Genomic DNA, 11,738 nt, shown 5'->3' on the forward strand with positions numbered 1-11,738 from the left:
CGCAATTTCGAGCCCTGCCCCCAACCCCCCCGACTCCTGAATGTCACTCACTCGCTCGCTCATGCACTGCGGTCTCATGAGGAAACGCAGCTTTTTGATATAAAGTTTTTCTTGTTCCCGAATACAAATATTTTTTTAAGTATTTGTTCGAAATAAGTATTTGTAAAAAACACGCTATTTGTGCCTTTCCGAATACCGTATTCGGGTTCGGCTCCACCCCTAGTACATACACTGTCAAAACACATTAATGTTCAAACAACATGTAAAAGTGAACTTTGCATCCGATGACCTATTTAAGTAATAAAATAAACTTGAACATTTTTGGTAAGGGATCTATAGAGTTCTTGTCTCTGCCATATCTAAGCTTTTTCAGTTTCTCAGTCCGGATTTCACTCGATTTTCACTCCTGGTTACCAGATGTCTAAGCAGAAGAAGGAGAAAATAAGCCAGAACCACAAGGAAATGATGGACATCTGGGAAATCTTGTTCAAGTTCTTCCTGTAGTAGCATAATACCATCTTGGTTAACCTCATTTGCTCTTTTCAACTATATCAAGAGACACATGGCTCTACAGCTACCGCTACAGCTGTGTGTGATAATGTTAACATAGTGCAATACTTTCCTTATCTTCAGTCTTATCAGCATGTCACCCTTTCTAGAGGCACTGCGGTCTGCTAACGGACAATATCAGACTCGATGAATTCACATGGAGCAGAAGTGTTTGGATTGAGCCGATAACAGCAACATAGTTGAGTTATTCTGTTTAACCAGTTTAATCTCACTTGAAGTTCAGTTTTGGGTCACCGATACTCAAACAAGGCAGACTATACCAGCAGTTTTACTAAAGGCTATTACAAACCTTCTATCATGTGCTGTAACAGGGCATTGTGGGTACATTGTAAACTGTCAGATAAGCTTGATTCCTCTCTTCCCTACGGCAAGCAATCCCTTACAGACTTGAGCAGAAACCATTCACACTTGTGTTGCAATATCTATAACAGGAAAGAGTGCCCACCCATAAAAACTGTGTCTCAGCCAAGTGAGTTTTATCGATGGCGCTAATTATAAGGATAGTCATTGGTAGGGACAGAGTTAGGATTATGTGTGTTTGACAAGAATGTACTTAAATCACGAGTGCCTTACTGACCTCAAATAATTTCTGTGTGGACAGAAAATCAATAAGCAGTCTATGCATGACTGAATGGGCACCTGTTAATTTTCTCTGTACAAGTATTTGCAAAAGTGTGGGTTTGTACATGTATTGAATATTTTCTCATTTTTTATAATATTTGGATTTTTTTTTAAATGGACGCAAATGTTTTGAAAGTATTGTTGTTGTCATTATTTAATTTGTATTATTTTAAAATATTTTTAAAAACCTTAAACAACTAGTGTTTACATCAGCAGTATATTTATAGTTTCAGAGCCACTCTCTTGTGAACACACATACGAGAGTTAGTGGAAGCTAGATTATGGTTTATAAAGTTTTAAATATAGATATTTTTCTTACACAGATGCATCGATTCACTTCAGAAGGCCTTTATTAACCCCCTGGAGCCATGTGTAATACTTTTTATGATGGATGGATGTGCTTTATTGAACTTTAAAAAAATCAGCAGCCATTCACTGCCATTATAAAGCTTGGAAGAGCTAGGACATTTATTAATATAACTGACTATATTTGTCTGAAAGAAGAAAGTCATATACACCTAGGATGGCCTGACGGTGTGTGAATCATGGGGAAATTTTCATTTTTGAGTGAACTATCCCTTTAAGGGCATGTGGGCAATTTCGGACACAGCCCTAGTGATAGAAGAAATGATCATTTTTGAAGCTTTGAATTAGTTGCTTTGCAATCTATTAAAAAGTTGAATCTGTTAGTTGTAATTTTAAAAAATCATCTAATAACATTAAATATCAAGTGTCTATAAAATATGTGAATTAAAATATTTTCAAGGTTGATTTGTTTGCTCAATGAAGGGTCAGTAAGAGACTGTTATCTGATACTTTTAGTTTTAAGAATTTGTAAACACATTGAAATGAACAAAAATGTATAAAACCGAGATCAGGTAAAAAACATAGTCACTAATTGAATGGTTTGCCACTGGGAGGCGATCTCAGAGATTCACAGGTTGAAATCACATAACTTTGGCCAACATGTTCTCACTCCCAGCTCATCACATATTAACGACTGGTCAGGACCCTTTCACGTCACTTCTTGACGCACAGGGTACCCCTTTAGCGTCATTTTTCAACGTGCAGCGTCCTTTATTGCTTTAAATAAGAAACCCCTGGCATCATAATGCTGACGCCAAAGGCACTACAAATTTTATCGTCATGATTAAATTATGTATTGGGTAATAATATTGCCATTATTGCATATATGTTGGGGTGTCTTTTTTCAATGTAAACAATCACATGTTTTCGTTACATTTCATTATTTACACATTTACAAACATGTAACCCAACCCCTGCCCCTAAACCTACCTAAGATATAACTGGCAGATATAGCTACTGTTATAATTTATTTTAAAAAAGTATTAATATTCCAAGACTTCCGAGGCAAAACAATTGATTTGTGAGAGGAATAGACGTGATCCATCTCCGTCCACCGTAAAGCTCAGTCTGTTTGTGCGTAAATAAATTCAAAAAAGGCCACCCGCCAGAGGAAGTGTTACATCAGCTTTGGTTGTGAAATAACACTGGCTCTTGTGTGTCTTGTGACCGACTGCATCATGCTAATGTTTTGAATGAGATGTGAGCGCGTTAACGGAGCAGGATCGTTTTCAGCGATTAAAACCTTATGTTTTAAGGACTTGTTAGTAATGCTTTTTGCTTGTTTATGGTCAGTTTTTGCAATAAATACCTGTGACTGTACTTTCCTGTTCCATGTTTTATATTGTTCAGAAGTGGGTTGGTTTAGGGTAGGGGTGGGGTTAGGTGCTCCAATGAAAGTATAACTTTAACTTTAACCCTGCACGTCAAAAAGTGACACTAAGCGGGTACCCTGTGCGTTAAACAATGTTGCTAAAGGGGTCCTGACCAAGCATCAGTATTCGAGGAGCTGGGAGTGAGAACGTGGTGGAATGCACCTTTAATGTCAATGTGAATTTTCAGTCAACAGTGTAGTGTTTTGAGGTAGATTGAAGTTTCACTGCTTTCACATTACTTGTTCTCTCAAGTAACAGTTACTACAAGCTAAGCATGAGTATGTAATTTATTTCTCATCTTCTTGGGAATGCATAGTATTCTAAGGTTGGGAACCCTTGCTCTGCACCTTTCAGCTACAAGCCAGTTTGTTAACTCACGGATGCCAGAAGACGAGGCTCGTCTGGCTTTAATTATCAAACACAGCCTCTGACCTCAGCAGACATATCGACAGAGTGCTATAGTTAGATGCGCCAATTCATTTCTCCTTCCGAGTAAAAGCCTCCCCAGTCGGTCACTGACCCGTGTAATTTACCCTTAAAGTCAATTGAGACTATGTTGTCTGCCACAGAGATTTCCTCTGTACCCTGGAGGACAAAAGGAAGGCTGTCGCTATATCTGGATGGCTTGCAAATGAGACAAAACATAACTCACTCCCAATGACTGTCATATGAATTATGGGTAACGCTTTAGATTACAACCCGCAAAGAACTACGTAAGTAAACTGAATTTACGGTGTATGTTTCTGTAATTATAGTGTACCTATAAAGAACGTACATGTAGGTATAAGGGAACAAAATGTTATATTTGGGTAATAAAGGGATAACAAACCAGATATTCAACCTGCAAAGAACTACATAAGTATACTGAATTTACGGTGTATGTTTCTGTAATTATAGTGTACCTATTAAAGAACGTACATGTAGGTATAAGGGACCAATATGTTACGTTTTGGTAATAGAGAGTAACAACCAGATATACAACCTGCAAAGAACTGCGTAAGTAAACTAAAGTTACGGTCAATGTTTCGTATTTATATTGTACCTACGTGTAAGTATAAGGGAACAATAGGTTACGTTTGGGTAATAAGGGGGTAGCAAACAGCTATGCAAATAATTTATAATGGATTAATTTAAAAAAAAAAACTTAACAGGTACCTGTTCTATTAAATCGTAAGTTTGGTGTATCTATACGTAAGCTTTTTAAAATTACTGGGAAATTGTACTCTTGTTCCATGTAGTTACAGGGTAATTGTGCCCTCTGCGGGCTGTAAATTAAAGTGGCGATTGTTCCCCTCTTGTTCAACGAAGTTACAGGGTTGGTACATATAACAACGCGACGTAAAATGTGGTTCTACAAAATGTACATTTATTTACATTTTTACAAACATTAAATGTACAATACTGACATATTTACATCATCTAAACATTTAACGTTTACTTAATATGAAATTATAACATTTCATTCTGTTCTGTGTGATTTCTGTTGCCAGCTCGTTTCCAAGAATAGGTCTACATAATGTTATCATGACTACACGTTAAACCCTTAAAATAAATAATATTTCTGCAATCGTTTAATCATTCATGTAATATTAACTTCGTTTGCCGTGGTGGAACACAAAGGCGTTTTCTCTAACATGTTGTGACTAACAATAGAACCATAAAATACACCGAACACGCATCATAATTACAAATTAAACCATTTTATTTGTGTGCTGTAACCCAGATCTTGAGAATCCATACGATTTGCGAGGACCAGAACCAAATTCAAGGCTTTGTCCGGCGATCTTCATCTCCATCTCTAGCAGCGAGTCCAGCAGCAACAGCCATAAACCCGTGCTAAAGTGCATTTGCGACAGGAAAATCGGACGTTCATTGGCTCTCGCCTGCATTCGTCACAGATTACGACATGCCGTGTTTCTGGTGAGATGTGTTGGAATGACGCGCGGGCGCCTTCGAGGAGTGGATAAGGACAATAATCTGGATAATATTTTCAGCGATTAACAGTTTAAATTCTGCTCTCATCCTACTGCACCTCAAACCTACTGTATTCCGCCAGAGAGGACTGCGGCTGCAAACGCATCGTTATTTGGATTACTTTTTGTATGGCTGTTGACATTTTTGCAATAAATAAATGATTGTGATTGCACTTTCCTGTTTTTTATATTTTTATTACTGTTCAGTCATAGTTAACGTTAGGTTTAGAGGTAGAAGTGGGATTAGCGACTATAAAAAATATTTTTAGATATATTTTCAGATTGTGTGTTTATGTATTGTACCTACCCTGTAACTTCGTTGAACAAGAGGGGAACAATCGCCACTTTAATTTACAACCCGCAGAGGGCACAATTACCCTGTAACTACATGGAACAAGAGTATAATTTCCCAGTAATTTTAAAAAGCTTACGTATAGATACACCAAACTTACGATTTAATAGAACAGGTACCTGTTAAGTTTTTTTTTTTTAAATTAATCCATTATAAATTATTTGTATATCTGTTTTCTACCCCGTTATTACCCAAACGTAACATATTGCTCCCTTATACTTACACGTAGGTACAATATAAATACGAAACATACAGTGTAACTTCCGTTTACTTGCGCAGTTCTTTGCAGGTTGTATATCTGGTTGTTACCCCCGAATTACCAAAACGTAACATAGCCTATTGTTCTCTTATACCTACACATACGTACTAATAGGTACACTATAATTACAGAAACGTACACCGTAAATTCAGTATACTTATGTAGTTCTTTGCAGGTTGAATATCTGGTTTGTTATCCCCTTATTACCCAAATATAACATATTGGTCCCTTATACCTACATGTACGTTCTTTATAGGTACACTATAATTACAGAAACATACACCGTAAATTCAGTTTACTTACGTAGTTCTTTGCGGGTTGTAATCTAAAGCGTTACCGAATTATGGATTTCTATACTTATGAGGAGCAAATACAAACAACCACCTGCACAAAGGGAATGGTAGAGTCATTCTAGATGATGCAAATTTGTTTTTTTATTTACTCTGTAATTTTGAGTTTTAGTCGTTTTTGAGTATCCCGCCATGAGCATTGCATTTTGAACAGAGGAGTATCTTATGTAAGACGCAAACCAGTCACAAACGAAGTGCATATGTTGTAGTACTATTTTTGACTGGCTGATTTCATCATCAAACACTGCTTGATCATGTAAACAGTTACTAGACCATATGTCGAAAGCTGAAAGAATCTGACCTCATTGATATGACTCGCGCTGTGAATGAGAGCGAATAATATCATCAACAGAGCCTGGCGCTGGCTGAGAGCTCTCATGACTAGGTGTAAGAGGAGTGCAAGTGTTTACACGCATTTATTCTGCCAGAACTGGAGCAGTTTCTCTCCCCATCTAATTAGCTCTCTTTTTAACGCTCATTTGGGCCCACTAAAAACACCAGCTAGGAGAGAGATTTCTCATGCCAGTTGCCTTCTCTATTTTAGGCAGAATGTGTTGGGAAATATGTACAGCTGAGATCAATATTTCCTTTGACGTTTACACAAAGTAATGTGTAATGTGATTTTGTTTGGTTGAAGGAAAAAGTATGTGAACCTTTGTATTTATCTAGATTTGGACATTGAAATTAAACTTATCTTTAACAACTAAAAATGCTAAAATAACACAGTAGATGATCACATGAAAAATATATTCCACATAACACAATCACGTGTTTCAATAAATTCACTATTTTTTACTTTTTCATGGTTCTTCTGTAATTATGTGGTGCTATTGTACTATTTATTTTCACATTTTAGTAAATATTTAGCTTAAGCAAATTTTAGAACCTTTATCATTAATTATGAATTTGTTTAGTACAGAAAAGATTTTGTTCAAATGTTGCGTGTTTTTTTTTTTTTTTTTTGCAAGGATGGCAACATTCTATAAGTTTCTGTAGCATTCTATAATATTCTGTAATATTAGTGCTTTCTGTAACATTCTAGAACATTGTGGTATACTAATAAAAGACAAAATTCATCCATTGTACACTTCTTCAGATTTTATTTATTTTTAAAATTTTGATTATATTTTTTATTTTAATTTAATTTATTTAATTTAATTTTATTTTATTTTTATTTTATTTCTTTGCAATTCTGTGGTTTTATTGTATTATTTATTTTCACATTTTAGTAAATTTAGGTCAAGCACATTTTAGAACTTCTGTCATTAATTATCCACAAGTTTCCTACGCCCCATGAGGCCTTGCCTCAAAAGTGGGAGCATCTTTCGGTTCAAAGAAACAAGCGGGACATGACACTTATTCATTCAACAGTTGACAGTAGTGATGGGCAAATAAAGCCTCATGAAGCACTGACATTTCCTCTGACCATTTTGGGAAAAGTTTCAAATCTTCAAATGTGTTGAGGCTTCATCTAGCACACCCCTTAAAGGAGAACTCCACTTCCAGAACAACAATTTACAAATAATTTACTCACCAAGATGTTATCCAAGATGTTCATATCTTTCTGTCTTTAGTCGTGAAGAAATTATGGTTTTTGAGAAAAGCATTTCAGGATTTTTCTTTATATAATGAACTTCATTGGTGCCCCGATTTTGAACTTCCAAAATGTAGTTTAAATGCAGCTTCAAAGGGCTCTAAACAATCCCAGCCGAGGAAGAAGGGTCTTATCTAGCGAAATGATCGGTCACTTTTTCCGGAAAATAGAAATCTGTATACTTTTTAAGCACAAAAGCTTGTGTAGCACAGGCTCTGGGATGCGCGTTCACATACTACTAAATCACGTCGAAAGGTCATGCAGAACGTAGGCGGAACTACAGACCCAGTGTTTACAAGTCAAACGCTGTTTACAAACAAAAAGGTGCAACGATGTCGGACGATTCTGAAGTTGTAGGAGAAAATAACATGAGTTTTTAGCCATACTCTACCTTTTTGAGCCGGAGTACACAGATGATGAACTTAAACATGATTCGTAGCAGTGATGGGAAGTTTGGATCATTTTACCGACTCTGACCTTTGAGTCTCGTTCAGCAAAATGAACAAATCTTTTTTTCCGAGTCATTTTGTTCATTTTAGCAAAATCAGCATTACGTGACAGCCCCATAAGATCAACGAATGACTCGACAAACCTGAAGACTCGAAACAGGTGAACTTAGTCCAGTACAGAACCTAACAGGATGTTGCGCATGTGCGACACATTTTGTGTCGCGCATTACTTCCCGAGTCACGTTAAAGATTCGAATCTTTCAAGAACGACCCGTGGACATGCATCCCAGAGTCTATGCTACACAAGCTTTTGTGCTTAAAAAGTATACAAATTATTTTTTGAAAACAGTGACTGATCGTTTCGCTAGATAAGACCCTTCTTCCTCAGCTGGGATCGTTTAGAGCCCTTTGAAACTGCATTTAAACTGCATTTTGGAAGCTCAAATTCGGGGCACCAGTGCAGTCCATTATATGCAGAAAAATCCTGAAATGCTTTCCTCAAAAAACATAATTTCTTTACGACTGAAGACAGAAAGACATAAACATCTTGGATGACAAGGGGGTGAGTAAATTATTTGTAAATTGTTGTTCTGGAAGCAGACTTCTCCTTTAACACAAGCTCCAAAGCCTCAGTTCAAATGTCTCATCACTAGTGAATGTAGCGATCCACACTTGCTAATGATGTGGGAGCACAGCTTCGAACAACACGTTGTCCCTATGCACCAAAAAAGACATCTCTCATAAAGGTTTGCAACTTTACCAAGTAAACAATGATCTGAAAAACACTTAGCCTCTGGCTAATTAGCACACAAAATATCATTGGTATACTACTACCGCCGCCTCACCGGAAGTTGTATCTACGTTTTTTTTCAGTAGCGCCTCTTGGAAACAGGTGGATACATTTGTTTAGTACAGATATAATTTTGTACAAATTGTAATAGATATTTTGTTTTTGCAAGGATGGCAACATTATTAGAAGTTTCTGTAACATTCTGTAATATTCTGTAAAATTTTAGTGCTTTCTGGAACATTCCAAAATATTGTGGTACTACTCATTAAAGACAAAAATCATCCATATACACTGATTTTTTTTTCTGACTTTTTGTAGGCTGTTTTTTTTTAATTATTATTATTTTAGTTTATTTTATTTATTGTTTAATGGTTTTTCTGTAATTCTTTTTAGCTTGTGCAAATTTTCTTGCCAACATGTTCATCATACACACACAAAAAAGTAATTTTCGTATTCAGAAACATTACAAATATAAAAAAAAAATCCATATAAAAATGTTATTTCAATTGTAATACAATAAATATTAACTTAAACAAAATGTAATATGTAAAGACCATCATGCACATATAAATAAAAAAAAATAATAAGAAACCAACTTTTATAAAATAAAAAAAAAATAAGAATCATATGAGATGCATTATGCTGTGACTTCTAGGAAAATATTTTTATTTTTTTTATGGTTGCGACTCTTTTTTTTTTTTTACTAATACAAAACAATTTCAACAGTATTTTACAGTAAAATTACATTTCTTGTGAATTAAATCTTAAACAATTTTTCACTTTATTTGATAAGGAAATTTATTGATTAGTTGTTTACATATATACATATATATATATATATATATATATATATATATATATATATATATATATATATATATATATATATATATATATATATATTTGTACCATAATTTCATATCCAGCACGAACTTCAATATTTGTTTAGAATGGTGTCTGTTCCCCTTCCCTCCCTCTGTTTTTATGTGGAAAATTATCTGACCCCATACTGATTAACTAAATTGCATCTCTTTCATTTAGAAATAATGCGATACAGCGTAAGTACACTGCTGAAATGCCTGCGGGGGTGTTGATGACTGAAAATGCTAGTATACAATAGACTGCAAAACAATATTGATGCACTGTTTCTTTTTGGTAAGCTCATATGATTTTTGATTAATACACCAGCTAGCGGTACGTGTCACCCATAATTACTCCTTAGCATATTTCACCAGAGCAAGATATTTATACTTAGACGATTTATTGTGACAGATCTAGGATTTCAGTTTATTGAATAACATTTCCCTGTGAACAATAGGTCATCGTTGACTATTTGAGGTGAGACCCTCAAGCCTTTTATCACAACCACAACGAGGGTAAATTGTATCCATGACAACAAAGCTTTCATTGGCGCGCTGCCAGACGCGCCTCTACCAGGGTGCAGAAATATTGCTATGGCAACTGTATCCGTCAGGTGATTACGATTATTAGTACAGAAAGCTGGCTGTAGTTTGGAAAGAGATAGTGATGGTAACCTAGAAACTAAAAACGATGGCTATCGTTGTTTGATAAAGGAGAGGACAATTGCTTCTCCAGACGTTCTGGCAATTCGGGCATTATTTGGAAATTGGAACGCGAAGGCATTCAGCACGTCATCGAAACAATGTAAACGCGGGACATATGATACAATTGTTAAATGTATAAATGGTGCAGTTTGATAATATCGCAAAATAATAATGTATCACCCTGAAGGGGTTTGTTTGTGTACATTATCCCACTTATTTCACGAATGCTTACCAAACTGGAATGATGTTTTGATTTGAATGGAAATAATATGATTTTACTTTGGAATATATATGTCACAATAGTCATTATTCAGAAATATGTAACCACTGACCAATCAGAATCAAGTATTCCGAGCGCACTTTAACTTTACGCCCTCCGTTAATAACGTATCGATCAGTACCGAAGATAACGCGCTACCTGTTGTGCGCACGGAGCTCAATCGTGGTCATCACCGGACCCCTCCCAACCTGTGGATTTCCATCAGCATGCATACTAAAAGCTCATTTCCCCACACTTTTTTCCACGCTGATACATTTTCCTCTCAGTAATTAAACTCTAATCCGCTTGCGCGCCATCATCATTTCCCCTCTCATTTTGTCGAAGAAATTCAAACAGTTGTCTTATTATTACACAAATATATCATTCAGATAATAATACACCAAAATATAGCATAAATGATGTATAGAGGTTATGCAAATACTCATTTAACGCGTTAATGAGGTAAAAACGCACAAAGCAATTCGGACACACCCTCGCGTAACAATAACAGCGCACTGTCATTCTACAGCATTTTATATTCATGCATCTGTTTAATAAACAACTAATTCACTTCTGTTATGTGTAAACTGCACTGTGCATCTAAAAACGGCATTGCTGTTGAAACGCACACTGCCCATTTATTAAATGTTTACATTACTTCGACTGATGATGTCATTGGAGTAAAAGCAACTCGTCATTCCAAAATGCCTTCTTTATAATTTAGGAAACATCATGCAAGACTGTAAAACAACAACACACGCCCTAGTTGGACGAGTGACTTCATACCCTACCTCGTCTCGTCTCCTTAAGGGTACTTGTAAGTGGATGGGCAACAGTGGGGCAAACGCTGCTTCCCTATTGACACGATCCGCACGACTGTAGGGTCCTCAAGTCGTTGTCTGTTAAGTGGATTTTTGGCGTTTTGAAACGGAACGAAAAGTTATGAATGGAGAAAAATCCGCGAGCGTTTTATCTCGTGTAGCAGCAAACAAGGTTCACCTCCTCTTTTCTGATATAAATATATTGACTGTTGGATTGTCCCTTGTCTCTTCTCTCGCGCTCTCTCGGTTCCCGCCCCGCCACGCGCGCAATGAGAGACACAGCACGCGTTGGTCGCGAGTGTTGGTTGGTTGGTCTTTTTTAAGCGTGTATGGGCACATAACACAAGTCTTCAAAGCTTATCCAAAAGTCCACGAAGAGCCTTTCCTAATGACTCC

At 36.2% G+C, this 11,738-nt stretch overlaps 1 protein-coding gene across 1 annotated transcript in view; it reads right to left on the minus strand.

Annotated features, from left to right (window-relative positions):
- The window catches only part of fxyd6 (FXYD domain containing ion transport regulator 6), a 31,448-nt gene extending 19,814 nt beyond the window's left edge, over window positions 1–11,634 (minus strand). Inside the window, exon 1 of the mRNA XM_051129820.1 lies at window positions 11,313–11,634. The gene's annotated coding sequence lies outside the window, so the exon portion shown is untranslated. The remainder of the gene's footprint in view (window positions 1–11,312) is intronic.
- Between the last annotated feature and the right edge of the window lie 104 nt (window positions 11,635–11,738).

This window comes from Labeo rohita, chromosome 15 (assembly GCF_022985175.1).
Source record: "Labeo rohita strain BAU-BD-2019 chromosome 15, IGBB_LRoh.1.0, whole genome shotgun sequence".
Lineage (NCBI taxonomy): Eukaryota > Metazoa > Chordata > Actinopteri > Cypriniformes > Cyprinidae > Labeo > Labeo rohita.